Here is a 22,767-nt window from a genome sequence, read left to right on the forward strand (position 1 = left end):
TACATTTAAAATACGATTATGATGATGATTAAAAGTATAATTAATATTTTCTGCGGTCCATTAATAATGCATTGTTAATTATATATCGCCTCGTTGGAATCGATTTAAAAAATATAGATTGCAAAAGAAAGCGGTTAGAAAAAAATAACATGCTAAATTAATATTTCACACGCATGTTACAACATTCATCCGTGTATCAATGCGTTACCAAATCTGTTCAAGGGCTGCCATACTGCGTCGGAGCACCCTCACGACACGGGGAAGAAATCAACTTACAACATTGCACGTTTGGTTGTTTTTCCTCCTGTAGCAATGACACAACCCCTATCTGAGATGCAACTTGCCGCACACCATGGATCCTGAACGACCACATCACTCACACACCGCGCGCTCACGCGTTGCCGTCGCTTGCGCTGGCCTACACTTACGCAACAACAACAATAGGTGTAACTTGGTATGATAAGAGAATTTTACATTCATCCGAGATGTTCACATCCAGAAATAGGCACGGCTTCTCCATACCACACGAGGCTTGAGGGGGGGGGGGGTTGTATCGACCATACTTCACCGCGCTGGTCAGCACTAGTTGGTGATGCAAGGAGCAGAGAGCAGGACCCAGAGTTCTGACATCGCGTGCGGTCGGGATTCGAACTCGGGCCACCGGGCTGGTAGCGCAGCGCGGCTAAGCACCGTTTCACCACAATGTATCCGCTTCATAGCCAGGCCAAGCACGTATGGATTTTTATTTTGTCAACCGACCTTAACAGCCCTGCGGTTTTTTGGCACACATCTTAGGTCGGTACCTGGACTCAGCAGTTCAATTCCCCGGCCTTGCACTCAGCCGTGCGCTTAAATAATAGGGTCCCAAGTGTCCCCGAGATTGGCGCCAGGGCACCGCAAGGAAGCAAAAATTGGATTAAAATCCTGTAGAGGGGGGAGTAGCCCTCTCAGATGTGCCCTTATCATCCAATCTTAATATGGCTTGAAATTGGAAGTTGCGCATACCAACGACGCACACACAATTCGCGCCCGGTGATTGCAAGATGTGCTCTTACTGATGGTCACTCCGTTTCATTGTACGGCTCTCGGCCCCGCATCCGCCGTTCCATTATTTTTCATCGCGTTTACGAAAAAAAAGGGGGGGGGGTGCGGGGGGATAGTGGGGGGGGGGGGGTGGGGAAAGCCGCACACACCGCCGTACTGTTTGTATTGATCACCCCGAACAAGCAGAGGAGCAGGAAACATTATCCTAAGCGCTATTTTCGCCCCGGTGTCCCGTTTAACCCCTTCTGCTACCACTGAACCAGAATGCTCCCCCCCCCCCCGACCCCCCGCCCCCACTCCTTCCCCAGGCATGCGTGCAATTGCCGTACTCTTGACCTTTACGGCCTTTCCCCCCCCCCCCCAAGCCCACCCCTCAACCGAATCACCTACACGCTCGCGACGGCGCATCGGAGGGAGAGCCCAAGGCAGCCTTCTCCCACGGGGAGGCCGTTGCGGCGCAGGCCCCCGAGGTGAGGGGGGTCGGGGGGGGGGAGCCCTTCTGCTGTCAACGGATTCTCGGCGAGACTGCGGCATGGCACGCGGTGGCGGTCCCGTTCACACGGCACGCACGGCGTTAACGTTGAAGCCGGAGGAAATAAAAAAAAGTGCGGCACAAACTTCGGCGCGCTTGGAGGAGTAGGTGGCGCGGAGCGCGGGGGTGGGGGGTGGGGGGAGAATGAATGAAATAAATAAAATCGCCCTTCGCGGAGATGTATCAACGGCCGCGCATTTGTCTTGCAAACCAAATTCTGTGCAATGGAGCCAGCCGCGGGGCTATTAGTTACCCCTAAAAATCCGTTCCCGCGGGGGGGGCGGACCACAATTCACACACAGCCTCGGCGCAAAAGCCTCGCGCGCATCGAGAAATCACGAGTGAAATCCTGGTGGTGGTGGTAGTGGAGGATGAGGGGGAGGGGGCGGCGAAGGATAGCTCTGGCCAGTGCCGCTATTTGGGACTGCATTATTGTGGCCATGAAAAGCAATTGTCAGAATCGACAATCCATAAAGTGTAGTCAAGCGCACTCGACACAAGGGTTAATGCAGAGCGTGCTGCACATGTTTATTTATTTACTTGCTCGCTTCCTTCACTCTACATTTATTTGCGCGTAGTCTCCACCGCGGAATGCTGAATAAATCTGAGTGTGGAATGAAGGCTGGCTGCATATCCACTGTGGTACGGGCCTGCGGAGAAGGCAAGAGGGGCAGAGGAAATGTACTTTAACCGGCGCGTTGCCCGCTAGCGGCACGCGCCCGTAAAATTCGCAACCGGGAGCGAGGCCTCTTTTGCGCACTTTGGCTTTGCCGAATGTCGCGAGCACTCCGCCTGCTCGCGTAAACCCGCCCCAGGAGGGAATCGTCGCCGGTGCTGGCTAAATCGCGCCGCCTAAGCCACCCCCTTCTGGGATCCGGCTAAGATTACTTTGTGCGGGAGCCGGGGTTGCGGTAAAATTAGGCTGCTCCGCAGGTGTAAGTGTTAAATTGATACTTCGCCCATAATCATTCATTTACGGATGGACGGGCCTTCCACGGGTGCTGAACTGTTAGCGTGCGCAGATCATCAGCCTTGAACATTAATCACTCCGAAAGGTGTCACCTTGGGGGTGCGAGCCTGGCTGGGAGGCTAGGGGCATGCGATTTGATTGATGAGAGACTTCGGGGCCTGCTAATGCAGTGTAATACAGGTGTCATCTCCCATAGACGCACACGCGGACATTCCGATCGCAAGAAGGAAAATCCAAAGGTCTTCCCGCAACCTTTGCGTCCGCGTGTCATATTTGTCTATTTATTTATTCCCCCCCCCCTTCCCCATTTCCTGCCGGCTGCTCGGCTGACACGGGAGGTGTTATTTTAACAGCGGGCAGGCTCCGTTAAAGGCCTGCAAAGATGGGAATGGTTTTTCCCCATGCATTTTATTTCGTTGTTTTTGCACGGTTGTTCCTTCAATCACCGTATGTTGTTGTTGTTGTTGTTATTCTTACATCGAATATTAATTTTATTTGTTGAATATGCCCAGCCATATTCACATGACGTCTTGCACCTCGTTCTTATTTTCCTAAAATGCAAAGTGATTGCTATCCAATGACTTTGCATTTGTTTGACCTATTCTGGTTTCCTTATGCACGCAAACAAAAAATATTGGCCAAATATCCCAAAGCAGGGACCTCGTTAAAAAAATAGTCTTGAGTCTCAGTAGAGATTTGTTTACTGATATATATTTGCATTATTCTGTTTATAGGCGCATCGGCATCTCTCTCCAGCAACATGAAATCTAAATAGGAAAGCTTTTGCTAGCTAGCCTCCTCATGACAAAGGAAAAATATTCATAGAGAGCCATTAATGTCAGTCTTGCATGCAGCACATTAACACTTTACAGAGTCATTCTGTCAAGCCCCACAGCACCCCCGCGGGTCCCATAATATGTCCGAGGGGCCTGCCACAGTTTTAAGGCTGCACTGCTTTGCACCTTACATCGCCTCATTTTCACGCGTGTCTGGACAGGTAACGCAAGGTCACGGAGCGCCGGGCCGGGCCGAGCCGGGGCGAGGCTATTTGCATGTTCTACCCTGGACACTCCCCATTGCACGCTTCATCGCTGCCCCGTAGTGTCGGCCTAAGGGGTGGGTGGGGCTAGGGGGGGCTGGGTAGGGCTAGGGGGGCTGGGTAGGGCTAGGAGGGCTGGACGGGGCTAGGGGGGCTGAGGGGGGGACTCAGCCCCCCACCGCTAAAGGCTCAGCAACCCCTCTTCTAAATTCTGGGTCGGTGAGATGGCCCAGCGATATCGCGTTTGCCGCTCGTTACAATGATGCACAGTCATTTGCATGCCCTAACCCGGACAAGTAAAAAATGCCAGTGGCGTTATTTTTTTTTCAAGAACTGGCCATTGTGTGTGCCGAAGAAATGGTGCAATTTTTGCAAATTTGGAAAATTACACGGAAATTAGTCAATTGGGAAACCATATAGCAAACCTTACCCCCTACTGCAAAACCTATTAGGACCCTCCTGGAAAAGAGTATGGGTAAATAGATTGAATAATAATAAATATGCTGCCCAATTGGGGGCCCTAAGAGGAAAACATGTTTTGAGCGGCCACTCTTTCAATTTATTGACTCCTAGAGGGAGAACAGAAGGGATAGAGATGTCGTGAGATGTGAGAGAGATGAGACAGATATCGTGGGATGAGAGATGTAGACAATAAACAGATATGGAGTTAAGTGATCAAAGAGATCGGGATGAAAGAGATGAATTAGCTTTCCAATGACAATTCGATTTTTTGTTATGTTTATTAGGTATATGAATTTCCAGCTGACATTTGGTTCACCACACAATCTGTCACGCATCTCGGGCCGCGCTGGACTGCTTGAAGCCGTAAACTTCTCGCGCCTCGCGACGAACCGCAGCAACAACAACAGCGACGATGAATGCAGCAGCAGCAGCGGCGGCGGCTTTTGACGGAAGGCCCACGGCGTGGCCACGAATTTGGGCTCCGCTCAGATTACGAAGCGCCCACGTGGCCCCCAGGTTCCGCATCGCTCGCCACGCCCTCGCTTCGAGAGGCGGCGACGGCGGCAGCGCGGCGTGGCGGAGCTTTGGCGAGCGCCCAGCCCACCGCAACTCGCCTGTGGACCTCCTCTTCTCGCTTTCTCTCTCACCGTTCCTTTGTCTGTCGCTCAAAGAAAAATAGAACAAAAATATATATAACAAAAATACCCCCCCCACCATCAACATAGCACGGAGCACAATGGGAGATTTGAGCGCAGTCAGAGCTTTGTCACGTTCGGCTGTCTACACCGTGCGGCAGAGCGAGGAGGTGGAGGATGGCGGGGGGGGGGATACGTCAGCGACCGACAGCACGAGAGAGTAATTCATAATTATGTCCAAGTTACACAAATGTCACTACAAGCCACACACCGGCCTTCAGAGAGAGAGAGACTAGATAGAGTCCCTCAAAATGGGAGAGAGTAATACCCTCCGTGAAATGCCTCAAAGTCCTCCTTGTCACACTCAAGACACCACTCGACTGCCTGTCCCCACTCTTTCACAAATCCATTCAGCGCCACCAGCAGCAACGCTCATTTAGACTGCGCCGTATCTCTGGGACATTACCGGCACAAGCCCAAAGCAGCCTCGACATTGGAGCGGGTGGAGTTACTCAAACCCAGCTCCCTAATAGAATCTGAGCTCACAGGTCACAACGTTCCGTTGGAAGAGCCGCCACTCTGAGGGGGGTACGCGCGAAAGTGCTCCTCAAAGCCACCCGTAAGCTCTTTTCATCATTTTATTTTTTTCGGCCGGTGGTGGATTTACGACGGGACCGGCGGGACCTCCCAAAACACCGCCGTAAAGGTTGATCCTTGCCACAGCCCGGAGAGCAGCGAATTCTGTCTCATTAAACACCGAGCGTATTCATTTATGTCGTTTCGTGTGAAAGCCGCCTTAATGTGCCTTGCGTGGGGTTCACTCCGTGGCCACTCCTCGCCGCTGCCGCCGTGGGATGGGACGGCATTGCGCGTGTATGGGTGCGTGTATGGCACGTGCTTCACGCACGGGTAAAATGCCCCGCTTGTGAGCAGCGGTGGTGTAGCGGTTAGCGCGCTGCGCTCCAAACCCTGGCTACCCGAGTTCGATTGCTGGCTCACGGCCAACGCCAGTGATTATCTGAATCGGTTCCCAGGCCTCCCCTAGGTCGACTCGGCCTCAAATGAGTACCTGGTGCGATTTGTAAACATCGCCACTAGGGAGACAAAGGCGTCCGGGCGTGGTTCTGGCCACCTACCCCCTCGTGTGCTATTAGCGAGCACCTTCATAGGTGCTCGCTAACAGCACTTGTCCCAACAGTCTTTTCAGGCTATACGGGGGATGTTTGTCTTTGTGGCACAGTCAAGTGCCCCGCTGCATCATCGCACTTTGCCTCCGTATCCACGGGCGTGTTTTTGCCCGTATCCGTATCGCACTCCGCTCTCCACCAACCTGTCACGACACTGAATGGGGGGGGGGGGGGGTTATGGTAAGTTCGGTAGGTAGCTCACCATGAGCTCTTGAAGGGGGCCATCAAAGGTGCGTTCGTGCAATTGACAAGTTCAGTCGGACGAGCCGCACAGAGTCAGAAAGGGAGCTCGCGTGCCGCCGGCCTGCGATCTCATCACCGCCGAATGCGCCGCCCACGATCTCGCGAGAGCTCGCAAAGCTAAGCGGGGCTTGAGCCTGGAGATCGCCTTGGGATGCCTGGCCGCGAGGCTGCTGCGGACCTACTTTGGTAGGCAGCAGAGGGGAGGAGGCAGTAATCTCCATTGTTGAGCTGTGCTTTGTTCCGATGTCCTACGCTCCCTTTGCCTTCACCGATCACAAATATGGGGTATAAGCAGTCTAAGCTCCGCACAGAGAGAGTCAAGAATGTTTTGCAGTACATCCATCGGCTTGCCAAATCGCTGCCCAGCCCTATAATATCTGGTTCTCTCGAACATCTGTCTCCTAAGTACTGCACAGTACAAACCAGGCTCACAACTGCTAAGCTTTTCAGAGACCTGACAAAATTGGGTGCATTAACCAGGCGGTGTTGGCTATGCACGTGACCTGTAATCCAGCACTGTGTGGCAGCAAGGGTTGGTGGATCACACAAATGTTGCTAAACTCCCTTCCCGTGGGCGTCGAGATGCCATATCCCGGCTCGCCAGGAGGCAGAACCGCACCGCAAAAATGTGGACTCTGTTCCGTCTATATGGGATAGCGCGTTTCTCCCTCGCATGTGGATTTTTTTTTCCACGTGGTCAGGTTTTTCCCCACTTGAGAGCACTCATTGATTGGCCGATAACATCTTAATGCACAGAGGATAATAGAGCTTGGACAATCGTTAGCACCGGCTAACCGCGTGACTGCCTCCCTACTTGTCTGTGGTTCCCCCACGCCTCTGAGTCGCTCTCTCTCTCTCTCGTTGAGAGTGAGCGATAACTGTGCGCGTTACAAGTTGTAATTATTATTATGCAGGGTGACTGTGTCGTCTGTCGTGCACACACACTGTCGTTTATATGTACACGATGGCGCTGTTCATTCGTCACTCGGTATCACCACTGCCAGGCCTCAGACTGATTCCGTTTTTATCTTTAAAATCGTTGATCATTACGTGTTAATTTTGTTCAAATGTCCACAAATGCTTCGGTTTTTTTACGATGCTTCCCACCTACCAATAAAAGGCAAGCAACACCCAGCTATAAATTCTAATTTACAATCTCATTATTCGTTCTGCCCATAGGGAGGTAACTAATTGCATTGTTTCAAATCGTGTGTGCTCACGCGCATCTCTACACTGGTAAATACGTGTAAATATGTTCTTGTACGAATTCCCAAACCTACCGCTCTGCTGCTATCTTTACTGGCACAGAGCGAAGACACACTTGATGATGTTATTTTCCACAGAAAACACAATTTTAAATATTAACGCATCATGAAGATTAACCATGCGCGTGACAGTAAAATATAAATGTTTAGTAATCATTCAAGCTGTTTACAGGTATGATCTTGTATCAGTGTTTTTATTTCCCACCTTACTACTCTTTGCGGGCTGTGTTCATCCAGATTGCTGCTGGTATTTTTTTCCACTGCACAATACGCTGCTGTGCCAAACGTTCTCACGCAACTCTGAACGTATAAAGGAGGCCCTGGGGTTGATCCAGACCCTGACGCCGGCTGTATATTTAGAGTTTGTATGTCTCTCTCTCCAGTTTTTCACTCCACATTTAAAGGCAACATGCGTTTAGCGTATCTGTCTGCCATAAATTTCCACGTGACAAAGTTACTTCTCTCAGCTATCATTTGTAGCCAGGTCGCTTATGGGACAAAAAGTTGCATAGCTAAGTTGGGCCTTACCTGGTAAAATAACAAACAAAAAAGTTTTGCTGTTTTAAACACAAAACATAATTTCAGTCACTTCCAGGAAACGATATCATGGCTCGATGAGGAATTCGGTTGTAACCAGAGTGCAACAGCTTGCTTGGATCTGTACAATTGATTGTGCGACAAACACCTTGTGGGTTATAACGCTCGATTGTCCATGGGTGGATTTATTCGAGCTTGTGAAAAATGTAAATGCGATATATTCCCCCCCGGCGCACACGCTCGTTTTAATCACCGGCTGCTCCTCACTTGTCGAGGGTCGCCAATTGGGTGACCCTCACGTGACCTGCACACGTGCGTGCAAGTTTCAGTACACAAATTGTGAAGCGATAGAAACTGACGCTGACGCATTCTACGTCTTCTCCTCGATTCTACGAAGCTAAACAGTACCATATGCTGGGGGATTTTTTTGTGTGTGCCGAATTTATGTCTCGCATTTTCTATGATTTTTGGTTTTGTCTGGGCAACCCCCCCCTGCCCATAGCCCTGGATAATCTACAGTTGACTGCACATTTGTAATCTGGAATGTCAAGTTCCCAAAATAAATACTATAGCTCTGCCTTTCGCCGTCCATCGCCATATCTCCCTGACCCCCCCCCCCACCCTTGTTAATTGCTACACAAACCACGATGACCTCGGCGCTTTGAGATTACTCACTTAAAAAAACTGAGATTATTATGATTACTCTCCTGTAATATGTAAGCGTGGATAACGCCGCCACGTGCATCGTAAGTTTTGCGTCTCGAGCGCGCGTTTTTTGTATTATTGCTGTTGAATTACGAAAACAAAATGAGCAAAACAACAAATCATCATCGAGTGCGAACGCTCTAAATGGTACCGCGATGCTCCGCATGCGTGCAGCGTCATTATTTCTATTCCAAAATTGTGCGTGTATAACACGTGTGTGTATAACACGTGTTGCATAACACGTGTTGCATAACACGTGTTGCACAACACGTGTTGTACACGCGTGTTGCATAACACGTGCTCCGACGATGAGTGATGCTCGCCAATTCGCAGCTCGGACGATGCAGTTACAAATATTGAGGGCTTTAAAAAAAAAAGCAATCTTAAATCGCTCCAATGTATATATTGAAATAGTTTTTCATTATTGTTGCTTTATTTCATCCCGGAATTGTACTTTATATTGCCTTTTACTTTTATTTGAAAATTTATTTTTTTCTACTTGACTTAAATATGGTGATGTGTTCACATTTGGCATGGGTTGGTGTTGTATTTAATTTATTTATTGATCCATCCTTGCTGTCTTCTTTGTCATATGTTTGTGTTTTATTTGGCAAACTTATTTGAATTAGCTGTTTGCTGTAAGTGTGTGTTTTATTTCAACTCGTGTCTACATTGAAACTTAGACTTCTGGTTTGACATACTCAATTGGAATGTTTAACACCTAGGCTTTCGCGACCAATATCATCCATAAGAGGTTTTTGGGTTAGATCGCGTAAATATATAAATGTGTCGTTAAACCCGCCACCACCCGACACAGCCAACTAGTAAGGGTTGTCACGTAAACAGAACGTGCCAATTCGTCCCTAGTACAGTGCACCGAGAGCTCTCCAACACACCGGTTTTTTTCAGCTCTCATACGAGAGATTCATAATGATTGCAAAATAGAAGCGTAACAGAATGCCATGGCAAGCGATATCTCACATGGTCTTGCCTCCACCACCTCAACCCCTGCACCCCCCCCCCTCCTCCCCATGTTCTCTTCCCCTGTTCACCTACCTCCGCTGATCATTGTGGTGAAGTATGGTCAAACAAACCCACGGGAAGGCCTCGTCCAGGATTGGATGGAAAACAGCTTAAAAATCATTGTTTTTAATTATTAAAATCGCACGAACCAAGTGTCTTTTTTTGTCTTCTGCAAGGGATACCTAACGTGAATAAATTGAGTTGTACAACATGTTAAAACTGAAAACCTTCTTGAAAATGAGCCCCAAAGTCTCAGTGAAAACAAATTAGTTATTAAATAGAAAGTCAAACCTGCCCAAGCAGTCACACCAGACATTCTCCTCGAAGGGACAGCTTCGCTCTTTCAAGGGGAATTCAAATGAAGTTGGCATTGTGGCTTACAGCGCTTTGTCAATCCACTGCTGGATTAAAAGCTCTCCCCGTGCCGCGTCAGTCATGGGGGGGGGGGGTCGTTTGACTCTACTTCACCACGCTGGGTGAGTTCAGGCTGGTTGAAGGGGGATGCCAAAAAATCCAGTTGAGATCTCACTGGCCACCGATGTTAGCGGGGAGCCGTTCACCCAGCAGTGGAGTGAAACTGGCCACGGGGAATCTAGCCATCTCTTTAACATGGCCGCAGGTGAATTTCAAAAGGCAAGGTTAATACAGCAATACCAATCTCCCACGAATATGGATTATTCGATGTGACGTCAACGTCGAAGCTTTTGAAGCATATCAATACAAAACATTGCATTGTCTCCATGTCATTATTCTTGGTTTCTCGTTAATTTACAAAAAAAAATCAATTCCCCACGGAGCGCCGCGATCTGGCAACGACTCAACAATATTTCTCCGCGCAGAAGTCAATCGGACTAAACAACAATTCACAAGCCCTCTGACACGACTCCGAACGTCTCAGATTCCGCACGTACGCACCAACGAAGACAAAAATCCTCCCCCCCGTGTAGCCTTAACAGAATGCTGTGAGCAAACGCTGTTAGCGAGCACCCTATGAAGGCCGGAACGGCGCACAAAGGGAAGTGGGATGGTCAGCACCACGCCCGGCCGCTTTCAGTCTCCCGAGTTGGCGATGTTCACACACCGCACACCAGGTACTCATTTGAGGCCGAGTCGACCTATCGGAGGCCCAGACCCCGGTTCAGATAATCGTCACAGGCGTTGGCCGATATCGGGAATCGCACTCGGGTCGCCGGGTTCGTCTCGCGGCGCACTAGCCGCTACACCACCACTACACACACACACTCACACGTTCCTCTAAACCTCCCAGTTCACTAACTAGCTTATAATTTATACAACGGCTAAAGTCGATATCTGAAAATTGGGCGCAGTATCAATAACCATTTCCATTTTAATCTGCGGGGATTAGTAACAACAGCAGAAAAAAATCGATGCCAATAATAACGTAGTAGTAGTAGTAATAATTAAATAGTTCAATATGCTTCCTTGCACTTTGATTACTGCCAGGGACTCGTACATGAATGAAAATGGATGGCGAAAGCATTTCGAGGTGTTAAAACTACGCTCGCGATGCAGAAGTGAGATGCTGGGGTTGCTATGACGACCACTGAGTAATGGTTATGTGATTTGGGTCAAAATGCTGCTGCTCAAATTTATGCATGTGACACGTAACTTGCAAAAACAAAGATCTCCCGTATAGGTTTAAGAGACTGTTTGGGATAGTGCTGTTGGTGAGCACCTACGAAGGCCGGCACGACACACACAAGCGGGTGGGTGGCCAGCACCATGCCCGGCCGCCTTTGTCTCCCGAGTGGCGATGTTTACACACTGCACCGGCTACTAATTTGAGGCTCAGTCGACCTAGGGCAGGCCCAGGACCATTTAAGACAATCGTCACCAAAATTGGCCGTGAGCCAGAATCGAACTCGGGTCACCGGGTTCGTAGCTGCACTATTGCACACACACACACATATTACAGCATCCCACTGGGCAATAACAATGCGAGCGCTATCATCCCACATAACAATATTGACAATGAATAGTATTAATAAACATTCTGCCGCGTTTGGCGTAGTGGGTTCGCGCACTGTGCTTGCAATCCGGATCTCACCGGTTAAAACAGATCTCCCAGCGGCGGCATTTAAAACAATGGTACAAATTTCTTAAATTATTCCTCCAGCCAGCGGTATAAAATTGATACACCGCGGTAGAATGAATCGGCTGGTCGCGCGTGGCGAGATAAAAATCGTGGATACTCCCACCTCTTCCGAGACGTCCGGCAGGGCTAGAAGAAAAGGACAAAATACCCGCTGGAGGGGCTCTCGATAGCGCCCACCTCATAGTGGAGACCCTTCCACCAGCAGCGGAGCACGCAATGCATTTCAGGGCCCCACCTTTACCTTTTATTACTATAAATAATAATAATGACCTTTATTTATCCATGAAAGCCTCACGGAGTATTCAGACCTTTTTTTTTGGGTGGGTACTCATCATCATCATGAGGATCCATAGGTAAATAGCCGATAGGTGTCCACTGCACATTTCATCATGTGTTTCCACCTTCCTCTGTCTTGTGCCAATCACTGTGTACACCGCAAATCCACTGCTGAACGAGGATCTCTTCTGCATCGTCAAGGTCATTCCTCGCAGCAGCAGCAGCAGCGGCTTTTGGCTGATCATCGAACAAAGACGGTCACCGCATCGCGCGCTTTCAGATGCGCTTCTTGCGGCCTTCTGGAACGCTCTTCCATCCGGTATTAGGAAGCCGCTGGCGCATGCATAGATTGCAAAGTAACTTCTTTGTGTTTAGTATGTTGTTGTTTTTTTCCCCCCACACTTCCGATGAGCACGGTTGGCTACGTACGGTGCGAAATAGGTTCAACATACCAACGTGGGGCGTGATTATTTTTTGACCACGTGTCACCGCGTGTGGTGAGTGTTGCCCACTGTGGTCCAATATAATACAGCCATGGGATTTTGCTGCCCTTCCCTCCGCTGCCTATAAATATAGCTCCGCAGTAACCTATAGCATCTGTTATGCATGGCGTTTGCCCATACAATCTTCATCAAGCCTCAAACCTGTTTTAGCTTCCGAGCTCTGATGAGATCGGGCACGTTAGAGGTGATTTGGTTGTAAGGCAAAATTCAACCACTCTATGAATGTTGAAATTGAAAACACAACTATTGTAAAATGACATTTTACAGCGTGGCAGTTCCACCGTTCCACACCGATTACGTGGCGAATACATAAATATGATTGCTTTTGTATTCATATGCACTGCACACATTGCTATGAAACTGGGCAAAAGTAAAGACAGGAGTGCTGAAATGGGGAGGTATATACGTTAATGTGAAGATGCACCTCGTGCTATGGGGGTTGTGAAAGAGCCTATGAGTATAGCTTCACCTACCTGACACATTCTTTCCCCGCACACCTGGGAGTTTTGCAAGTTCCGTCCGCTCTTCTAAACACTCCCCCGATGGCCGCAGCGCACAGCACAGTAATTGGACGTCAGAAAGCATTAATGTTGTCGTATATTTGGTGCCCGAAGTCGCCGCTGTAATGCATTTCAAGGACATTTTTTTTTTCGTCATCGGAGGTTTTTTTTTTTTTCTGTGCATTTTACTCATCCTCCTGAGTTGCTGCAAAATGCGCCGGAGCCGTATCTTGGCAACTTTAGTGTTTTGGTCAGAAAACAAAAGCCAGTATGGGTTTTTTTTTTACCATTTGCACAAAATAGCCCATCAGTCCTGGTGATATCAACTCGTGTTGGTAATTCACAGTGAAAATTGAGCCAGTGTCAAAATCGCAGCCGTTCATTGATCCTGCCACAATATGCAATGCAATTAATAAACTATTTGAAAATAATGATGAAGACAGAACTTCTTGTATCTCGATTACCACCCGAAAAAAATCACGTCTGAAACCCAGTTTTTTCCTATTACCCGCGATTATCCATTCTATTTTTCCAAAATAGAAAACAACTTTTAAGCGGCCAATTAATAATTTTATTCATAGGTTATTTGCAATTTTTACCGTAAATAAATGGAGTAAATTTGCGGCTAAAACCCCACGAATAACATGATCGGCGATATTGTCATACACATTATTCGAAATAGCCATCAAAATTTAAATAAATGTTTATTGTTTTATTGAATGCAAATGCATATCTTGCTTACGGGGTATTTCTTCAGTTCACAATTCATCCGGCGCAGTAACAGTCTCGCGACCGATTGTTTTATATTTACCGTATATTAACAAACTATCATGTAATATTAATAACATAAATGGAATTGGAAGCTTTAAAATATGTATATAATAATTGCACACATGCTCAGTCGGTTGACAACCCAGACATAAATTTTGATTTAAAGCTTTCGTGACTGCAGGGATTCATATTCTTGGTTCTTTCGGTACAGTCACGTAGAAGGGAAACAATAAAATAATAAAAATATAAAACAATAAAATTCTCACGACGTTTCGTCTGCAACACAAGCAATAATCACCTGATGATGATCACCTGATGATGATTGCTTGTGTTGCAGTCGAAACGTCGTGACAATTTTATTGTTTTATATTTTTATTATTTTATTGTTTCCCTTCTACGTGACTTTACCGAAAGAACCAAGAATATGAACCCAGACATAAATTAATTTTAAAAAGCATCAAGTGCTATGGAAACGGACCATCCCATTAAGACGATTATTAACGCATGGAAGTTCTGAAGAAAATTAATACATTAGCTCAAAGGCGCCGACGTGTAACATAAAGAGAGAACAATTAAAATGTACAATGCATTCACTTTAAGGCGTTGCCGACACAGTGAGTATCCCGTTTTTTGCAGAAACATCATTTCATTTTACGTTCGTATGCATCGTTTTTGCGCAAAGTGCATTCCAAAAACGCAGAATATCACGGCGCCCCGAGCACGCTACAGGCAGCCGTAAACAACAACAACGCGTTTAAGTGGGATTCAAGAAAACAAAAATTGATAGGACGTCTTATGAACGCCCCGCATATACTTGCTGTGGGTTTTTTAACGTGTACATTATGAGGGCCTTATCCGTCGATCCACTGATGCATAATTCACTGTGTAACACAATTTTCCGTTCCTGGGTAGTAAGTGTTATTTCCTAATTGCTTATGCCTCAAAAGTCTAGAAAATGGCTATTATTCCCGACAAACTTTGCTTTTGTGACCATGACAGAGATATTTAGAAATTTACCTATTTTTAATGAGAAAACGGGCGAATTTGTGTCTTTTCATTCACATAAAGTCAGAAAAAAAAACATATGAATCAAATTGTACACGTATTTATGCTAAAGTAATAAAAAATTACTACAAAAGATTTAGAAGTGAGTAGTTTTCGAGATTTACGATTATACTGTAAATCACTTTCACGAATCAGCCCCCAAATGTAGTCTCTCATCATGTTCTCGTTATACTGTCCTTGGTAGCAGCGTTCAAAGTCCATTATATCCTCGTTGAAGCGCTCCCCTTGCTCCTTCGAGTACGCTCCCATGTTCTCCTTGAATTTATCAAAATGAGCATCAAGGATATGGACTTTGAGGGACATCGTACAGCCCATTGTGCCGTAGTTCTTCACCAGTCTTAACCAGCTCCACATAGTTTTCAACCTTGTGATTGCCCAGGAAGCCACGAACCACTGCGACAAAGCTGTTCCAAGCCGCTTTCTCCTTACTAGTGAGCTTCTTGGGGAATTCATTGCACTCCAGGATCTTCTTTATCTATGGTCCGACGAAGACACCGGCTTTAACCTTTGCCTCAGACAGCTTAGGGAAGAAGTCTTGAAGGTACTTGAAGGCTGCCGACTCCTTATCTACAGAGCTGACAAATTGTTTCACGAGCCCCAATTTGATGTGCAGTGGTGACATCAGCACCTTCCGGGGGTCCACCAGCGGCTCCCACTTGACGTTGTTCCTCCCCACAGAGAACTCGATCTGCTGTGGCCAGTCCCGCCTGTGGTAGTGCGCCTTGGTGTCCTTGCTGTTCCAAAGGCAAAGATAGCAGGGAAACTTGGTAAAACCGCATTGGAGACCCATCATGAATGCTACCATTTTGAAGTCTCCGATGACCTCCCAGCCATACTCATCATACTTCAAGGTGTCCAGCAAGGTCTTGATGATGTTGTAATCCTCTATGAGGTGCACCGAGTGAGCCAGGGGAAGAGACGGGTACTTGTTACCATGATGGAGCAGTACGGCTTTGAAGCTCCTGGATGAGCTGTCAATGAAGATGCGCCACTCATTCTGGTTACAGGCGATTTCGATTGTCTCGAACAGACTGGTCACATTGTGGCAGAAGCAGAGCCCATCTTGACGGGTGAAGAAGCTGCAAAACGGTTGGTGACGCTTCCTCTGATCTGCGACTTGCACACTTTCATCCAACAAGTTCCACTGCTTGAGCCTAGACGTCAAAAACTCGGTATTGGACTTGGTGAGACCAAGATCTCTGATCTAGTCGTTGAGGTCTTTTTGGTTGGGGTAGTATGGGTTTCTCTCCTCAGCTCCACCTCTGAAATTGTCATCTGGATCTACAACGTGTTGCTCGCTCTCTGACTTGCTGCTCTCTTCTAAAGACGGCTGCTCTTTCTCCGGAGGAGTGGGTACGGAGAGCTCATGGCAGTGTGGCACCGGGGCGATGGATGAAGGAAGGTCAGGATACGTGATAGCAGGTGCATTCTTGCCAGTCCGACGTTTGGAAGGGTCCACCATGCAGAAGTAGCAGTTTCTTGAGTGGTCAGTTGGTTCCTGCCACATTCTTGGGACAGCGAACTTCATGGCTCTCTTTTCCCCTCTGTACCATCCTACAAAAATAAATTTATTTCACCCTTGACTAATGTGTAAGAGATTCTCGCAACATTTCTCAAATATATATATTTTAAATAACATTGAAAATTGTAAAACATTTTAAAATTTTAAACTTTTCCAAATACATTTTTAAAAACTAATTTTATAACATTAAATTCCGAGCAACAATTGCACATCTTACCTTCCAGAGTTTTTTTGCATTGCTCGCAGGTGAAATGAGGTGCCAAGGGTTTGTCTTGATCCCCGACAGGCATGCCGAAATATGCCTTGTTGTAGGCCTCACACATCTTAGCAGATGCTTCTACTGAGTACTTTTTCGCTCTTGTCTTGATAAATTGGCTACAGACAAAGCAAAATGCGTCTGCCTGATGCTTGCAGCCTCTTGATGCCATCTCAGAAAAATGCAGATATGTATCCACTTAGGCAGCTGGAATTAAACTGAACTGGTGGGCTTAAGGCCCCTGTATTTATACTACTATTTATATTACTGAAAAGTTCTAGAATGTTCTAGAAGTTACTCCAAGTTTACTCAGCACTGAATCTATCTGGAATGTTCTGGAAAATAGGTACATTTCAAAATATCACTTTCCTGGTCACAATAGCAAAGTTTTTGGGGAATAATAGCCATTTTCTGTACTTTTGAGGCATAAGCAATGGGGAAATATCACTTACTACCCAGAAACAAAAATAATTGTTACACAGTGTAATGAACGAGGAGCGTGCTCAAGCCACGCTGGTCGTCGCCGTCGTCACTTCAGCACGCCGGTCAATGTCGCTTTGGGAACGCAGGAAGCATTGAAGTGCAGCACGCCAGTGTATCGTGTCCGATGCGCCCTGTGCTGTCGACTCGCGTAGCCCCACGACCCTGATTAACAACCCCACGTTGTGTGGTCATGTACGCTCTACGTATGTTACGACGTCCTTCTTTCGCACCGTACTGTATGTGGCCAACCGTGCTAATCGGAGGCGCGAATCGGAGGTGACGGTGGTGGTCACCCGATTCAAGCACTTATTCAGGCTCAGCCCCTTACTGCTTGGTCTCCCTACAGAGATTCGATGCCGATGATGTCAGGCTCATCATTATGGACGATTTGGCCACAGGTCAGAGGGCGGTTTACATGTGAACGCTCAGGGCACCAACACAATCTCTGTTCGAAACGTGCCGATTGTGAGCAATCAGCCCGCGCAAATGCGGAGCGAGCTCTTGAGAACTTACATTACCACCGCTCACATTATTTATTCAAAATAATTAAAATGTCAACGGGAAAACATTTGTCTGAGCGGTGCTCGTTTTTTTCGCTTTAAGGCAGCTTTCCATAACACATCTGCATGAATTATTACCGCCATATTCGCCTCCACTGACTGTGGGTTTTTGCAATAATCACTGCCGCTTGTGTTTACCTTGGAATGCTTTTTGCATGAACACAACTCCAACAAAGCCGGCGGTCTGAAAAATAACATCCCGGTGTTGTTATTTGGCGCGCGCTTTAATCTCCGACGGGTATTTCTGATCAACCTGTGGGATTTAAAAAGTATCTCTGTTGCGAAGAAGGCATTTAGACTCCCCCAAACAAGCAGACATTTCTATATACAGCTGACATTAAACAAATTCTTCCCGTATAGCTTTTCACAAACTGTCAGGGCAAGTCAGAATTAGAATCACAATATTTATTTATACTGGAGAAATCCGATGAGCTATGAGGCTCTTTTATTAAGGACTACAATTTTAGCGACTCCTGGCCCATCGACCTCACTGCTGTGTGCAGACACTCCTGCCTAGTGGGTGTAGGGTGTGTATGTATCTATTGTATGTAGGGTGTGTATGTATCTATTGTATGTAGGGTGTGTATGTAAATATTCTTACAAAATACTTTTTTTTGGGAGGGGGGGTCGACAATTTTTGGAAACCAGTTGGATCAACTTTTCACCCACACTTTCTACAACTTTTTAGTTCCAGGCCTTCTGAAAGGCTCTTAGAATTTAGTTCGCAACGGGTCAGAAAGTTACATCAACAAACAATACGAAAACACGAGAGAAGTGTAAAGTCCAGTATAGGTAAGATAGGCGTATCACAACAAATGTTTTTTTTTCAAGTATTTTACCAGGTAAAGCCCACTGAGCATATTAACATATTTTTGCAGAAGCGACCGGGCCACAAACGATAATGTGGAAATGTATATCAGCCATGTAGAAATGTATATCAGCCAAAGAATTTCAACGATCTGAGAGCCAGCACCTTTTAAAGCGGACACAGCGGACGTGAAGGAGGTGTGCCTAGGCACTTGCCCAGTCTCCTTGGTGATGATGATTTGCGCAATGCCCCCGGCACTTTGTTTTTAAGGGCTGAGTTGACCTACTGCATGGGAGGTCGCGGAACCGGTTCAGCTGTGGTCGGATATCTCAACCGAGCTGGCTCGGTTTGCATTGTATCGCGCTAACCGCTGCGCCACCACTCATCGTTGAGCGTCCACGCGATTCAACTGGGCCGACAGACACCGCGCATATGAAACTGCAATATTTGTAGGCATCGCAAGAAAATGAATCTTGAGTGTATCCGGGCTGCCAAAAAAAATCACAGACACTTATGGTAAACGTGGATAAATCAAACCGCCAATCAAAACAAAAAAAAGCTTTTCAGGAAGCAATTTTATAAAGAATAACTTGTGAGTTCCCAGAATTACAGCGAGGAATACGTTTAGCTTAGAACATGCACACGTCCATGGGCTGTCGTGCTGGGAATGCTAATACAAGTGGATTTAAATAAGCCGTCACGAGTATGCTTTACTTGTTTATGCACACGATCTTCCCAGTGTGTGAACTGTGTCTCATTATAGCGGTGATTTGTAGGACTTAGCGAAATGTTATGAATATTCTGCTGTATATATATGTGCATTTGCGCGCGTGTTGTGTGTGTGTGTGTGCGCGTGCATAAACACGCATAAATTGTCCAGCAAATTCCAACAGCCATCACTATTTATTTGCGAGCGGTTGAGAAAATGGTAACGCATGAAGTTTCCCAAGAGCAAAACCTGGCGATTCTAATTAGCTAACGTCTCATGCACATTGTCATTGACGGCCGGTAAGTGTTCAAATCACATCTGTCTCGAAATAGGGCTGACAATTCATCTGGCTGAGTTTATTGGCCACCGCCGTTAACCATTTCAAGTGCACTGGGACTTAACACGTGGGTGGTGAAATATATCAAACCACATTCCCTATCCATTATCTGCGGGATAATTTTTTTAAAATGACGGGAACAGTGCTGGCTAATCATCATGAAGGTTGACTCCGTTATCATTACGGGTTCTCGATTTTTTTTTTCAGACTGATGAAATCAAATTAAAATTGTAAAAAAAATCTGGCCTAGATATGACATTTTTTGACGATGCGTAATAAATACTACTTTGGATTTGGTCGAAAAGTATGCGTCACGGGGACATGTCACTCAATACATTCCATCACTTCCGTGCCTTTCTTGCCGCAAGTGGCGTCACCGTGGAATCAGGTGACGTCACTTTTGTGAGCACGAATGCCCGTTAAATGATCAATTAACTCATGATAATTGTGTTTTAGTTTTAAGTAGCGTCGTCGTTCAAGCAAATTGCATTCCCCGCAATCGCTGAGGACTCACAGGCAAGATGGAAGGCCACCAGGTGGTGAGCTGGCACCAACTATTGCCCAAACTCTGGAGTCCTCTATACATTAAGACGTCTTCCACCAAATAAAATGAATATTATACCCCAACATATCTGAGCCAAAATTGCATTGGAAATTTTCCTTAAAAATCCAAAGAATAGTTTGTTTCCAAAATTAATCTCGACTCCATACCCAGCAAGGTTGTAATGCTTAATTTATATACCGTATTACCTGATAAGCCATTTGGTAAAAATAATAATAATTTACATTTCTTCGACACGTTTCGTACATCCCAATGGGCACTGACGAAAAAGGTGAAACAAAAACTTCAAATGTCTCTAAGAAGCCAGGAAGAGCGGTTCACGCTTGGCATTACCACGTGCACCATGGAACACATTCGAGTTAGACATCATGTTGACTTGTTCACAAAAGTAAGTGGGCTTGGGCAGGACACATCGGTAGACGAAATGGTGAAACTAGCGAAGGAATGGCAGACCAAATGAGAGGGCGCGTCCAAGACGTCCGAAACCCCGCGGAGATGGAGCGAAGAGATGGCGTCATGTGCAGGATCGAGATGGAAGGGGCCGCGATAGATGGCGACGGCGTGGCGAGAAAATTCGTCCGACAGTGGATAGGCAACATCTGATGATGATGATATGGAACGACGATGATGATTGATTATTAACATGTAGGCTTCCGCACACCAGTGTGTTGGAGGGATTTACTTTCCAACAAACCGTTGTGCTATACTAGTAACGAATTGGCATGTTCAGTTTACGTGACCAACCTCTATTATGGATGAAAGATGATTGGTGATGAATGATTAGTGATGATTAGTGATGATTAGTGATGATGATTGGTGATGAAAGATGATGATTGATGATGAAAGATGATGATTGGTGATGATTGGTGGTGAATGGTGATGAATGATGATTGGTGATGAATGGTGATAATTGGTGATGAATGGTGATGATTGGTGATGAATGATGATAATTGGTGAATGGTGATGATTGGTGATTAATGATGATGATTGGTGATTGATTGATGATGATTGGTGATTAATCGTGATGATTGGTGATGAATGGTGATAATTGGTGGTGAATGGTGATGAATGGTGATAATTGGTGATTAATGGTGATGAACGATGATGATTGGTGATGAATGATGATGATTGGTGATGAATGATGATGATTGGTGATAATTTGTGATTAATGATGATGATTTGGTGATGCTAATGATGATTGACGATGATTGACAATGACAACGACGATGACGATTTCGTGCCACGTGCGGTGGCTCGCAAGGTTCGCTGAAGCGAGCCGTCAAGCGGCTACAAAAGACGACACCATCTGCACAGGGGGCGGCTCCTATCAGGCCGACGAAGTGGAGAAAGGGGGAGGACAATGGTAATGGGCTCGCTGCGAGACGGTCTGGCGAAAGTTGCGTGAAACACGCCTCGTTGGTGCGATGCGATGAAGAGTAAACAACATCGCGTTCAACAGCAAATATCGCAATCAACAGTAAACATCCCATTCAACAGTCAACATCGCAACAGGAAACATCACATTCAACAGTAAACATCACATTCAACAGTCAACATCGCAACAGGAAACATCACATTTAACAGCAAACATCCCATTCAACAGTCAACATCGCAACAGGAAACATCACATTCAACAGTCAACATCGCAACAGTAAACATCGCATTCATATCGGGTGAACGTTTGTGTTGAGCGGGGGGTTGTTTGGAATCCCTCTCCAGCTCAAACGCGGCGCACTAGAGCGTGAAGAAGACTGCAATTCGCGTTTGGCTATTTATTTTATAATCAATCATCATATCTCGAAGCGGGCACGTTAATTCATCAATTAGAGCGCAGCTGCATCCGCGTTTTAAATAAGGGACACAGTATTTATAATTTTGATGTAACGTTGCTGCTTTTTCGTTGTTGTTGTTGTTATTGCTGCAGCATTTGTAGCCATCACCGCAAATGCGCTGCGTTAATTAAAACAAGATGCGCATCGGTTGTCTCCCGTGCGTCCGTCCGTTCGTGCGAGTGCCCAGTGAGGCGACGTGGTAGGGAGGGAGGGAGGGGCCAGGTGGTGTCGCGATCGCCGACCTGGTCTCTTGGCCCCAGTGATCGTGGCACATGGGATGACGGCGCGACACAGGGGCTGCCAGAACAATGGGGGGGGGGAGGTGGCTAGGAGATGTTAACTACCTCGCCCGGTACACAGAAGGTACGTGGGTTCGATCCCGTCCCTGACGCCTGTTGTATAATTGGGGTTTGCGGTGTCTCTCTCCACGTGGTCGAGTGGATTTTTCTCCGGGTTCTCCGGTCTCTTGTTTTTTTTTAGAAACACGCGTTTAGAGTATTTTGGCTACTCTAAATTTTACACTTGCTAGGCCACTTCTTGGAGCTATCATTTGTGGCCAGGTCATTTCTGAAAAAAACAACTATATAGCTCAGTGGGCCTTACCTGCTAAAATAATAAAAAAGTAGTTTCTAGTTGTATAGTTTAAGGACGCATCAAGCCAAGGAATGCAGCGCATCCATGTGCACGTCCGCCGAAGACATAGAGCAGGTGATTGGTGGATTCTTATTATAATTATTATTAATACTTCGTTACGATTGTGAGAGGTGGTGGCAACTTGGGGATGCCTTCATTCAGCAAGTTCGTTGCTAATGAAGATGGTGGTGG

The sequence above is a fragment of the Petromyzon marinus genome, chromosome 33 (genome assembly GCF_048934315.1).
Source record: "Petromyzon marinus isolate PM22_M1 ecotype Great Lakes invasive population chromosome 33, UKy_Petmar_22M1.pri1.0, whole genome shotgun sequence".
Taxonomy (NCBI): Eukaryota; Metazoa; Chordata; class Hyperoartia; order Petromyzontiformes; family Petromyzontidae; genus Petromyzon; species Petromyzon marinus.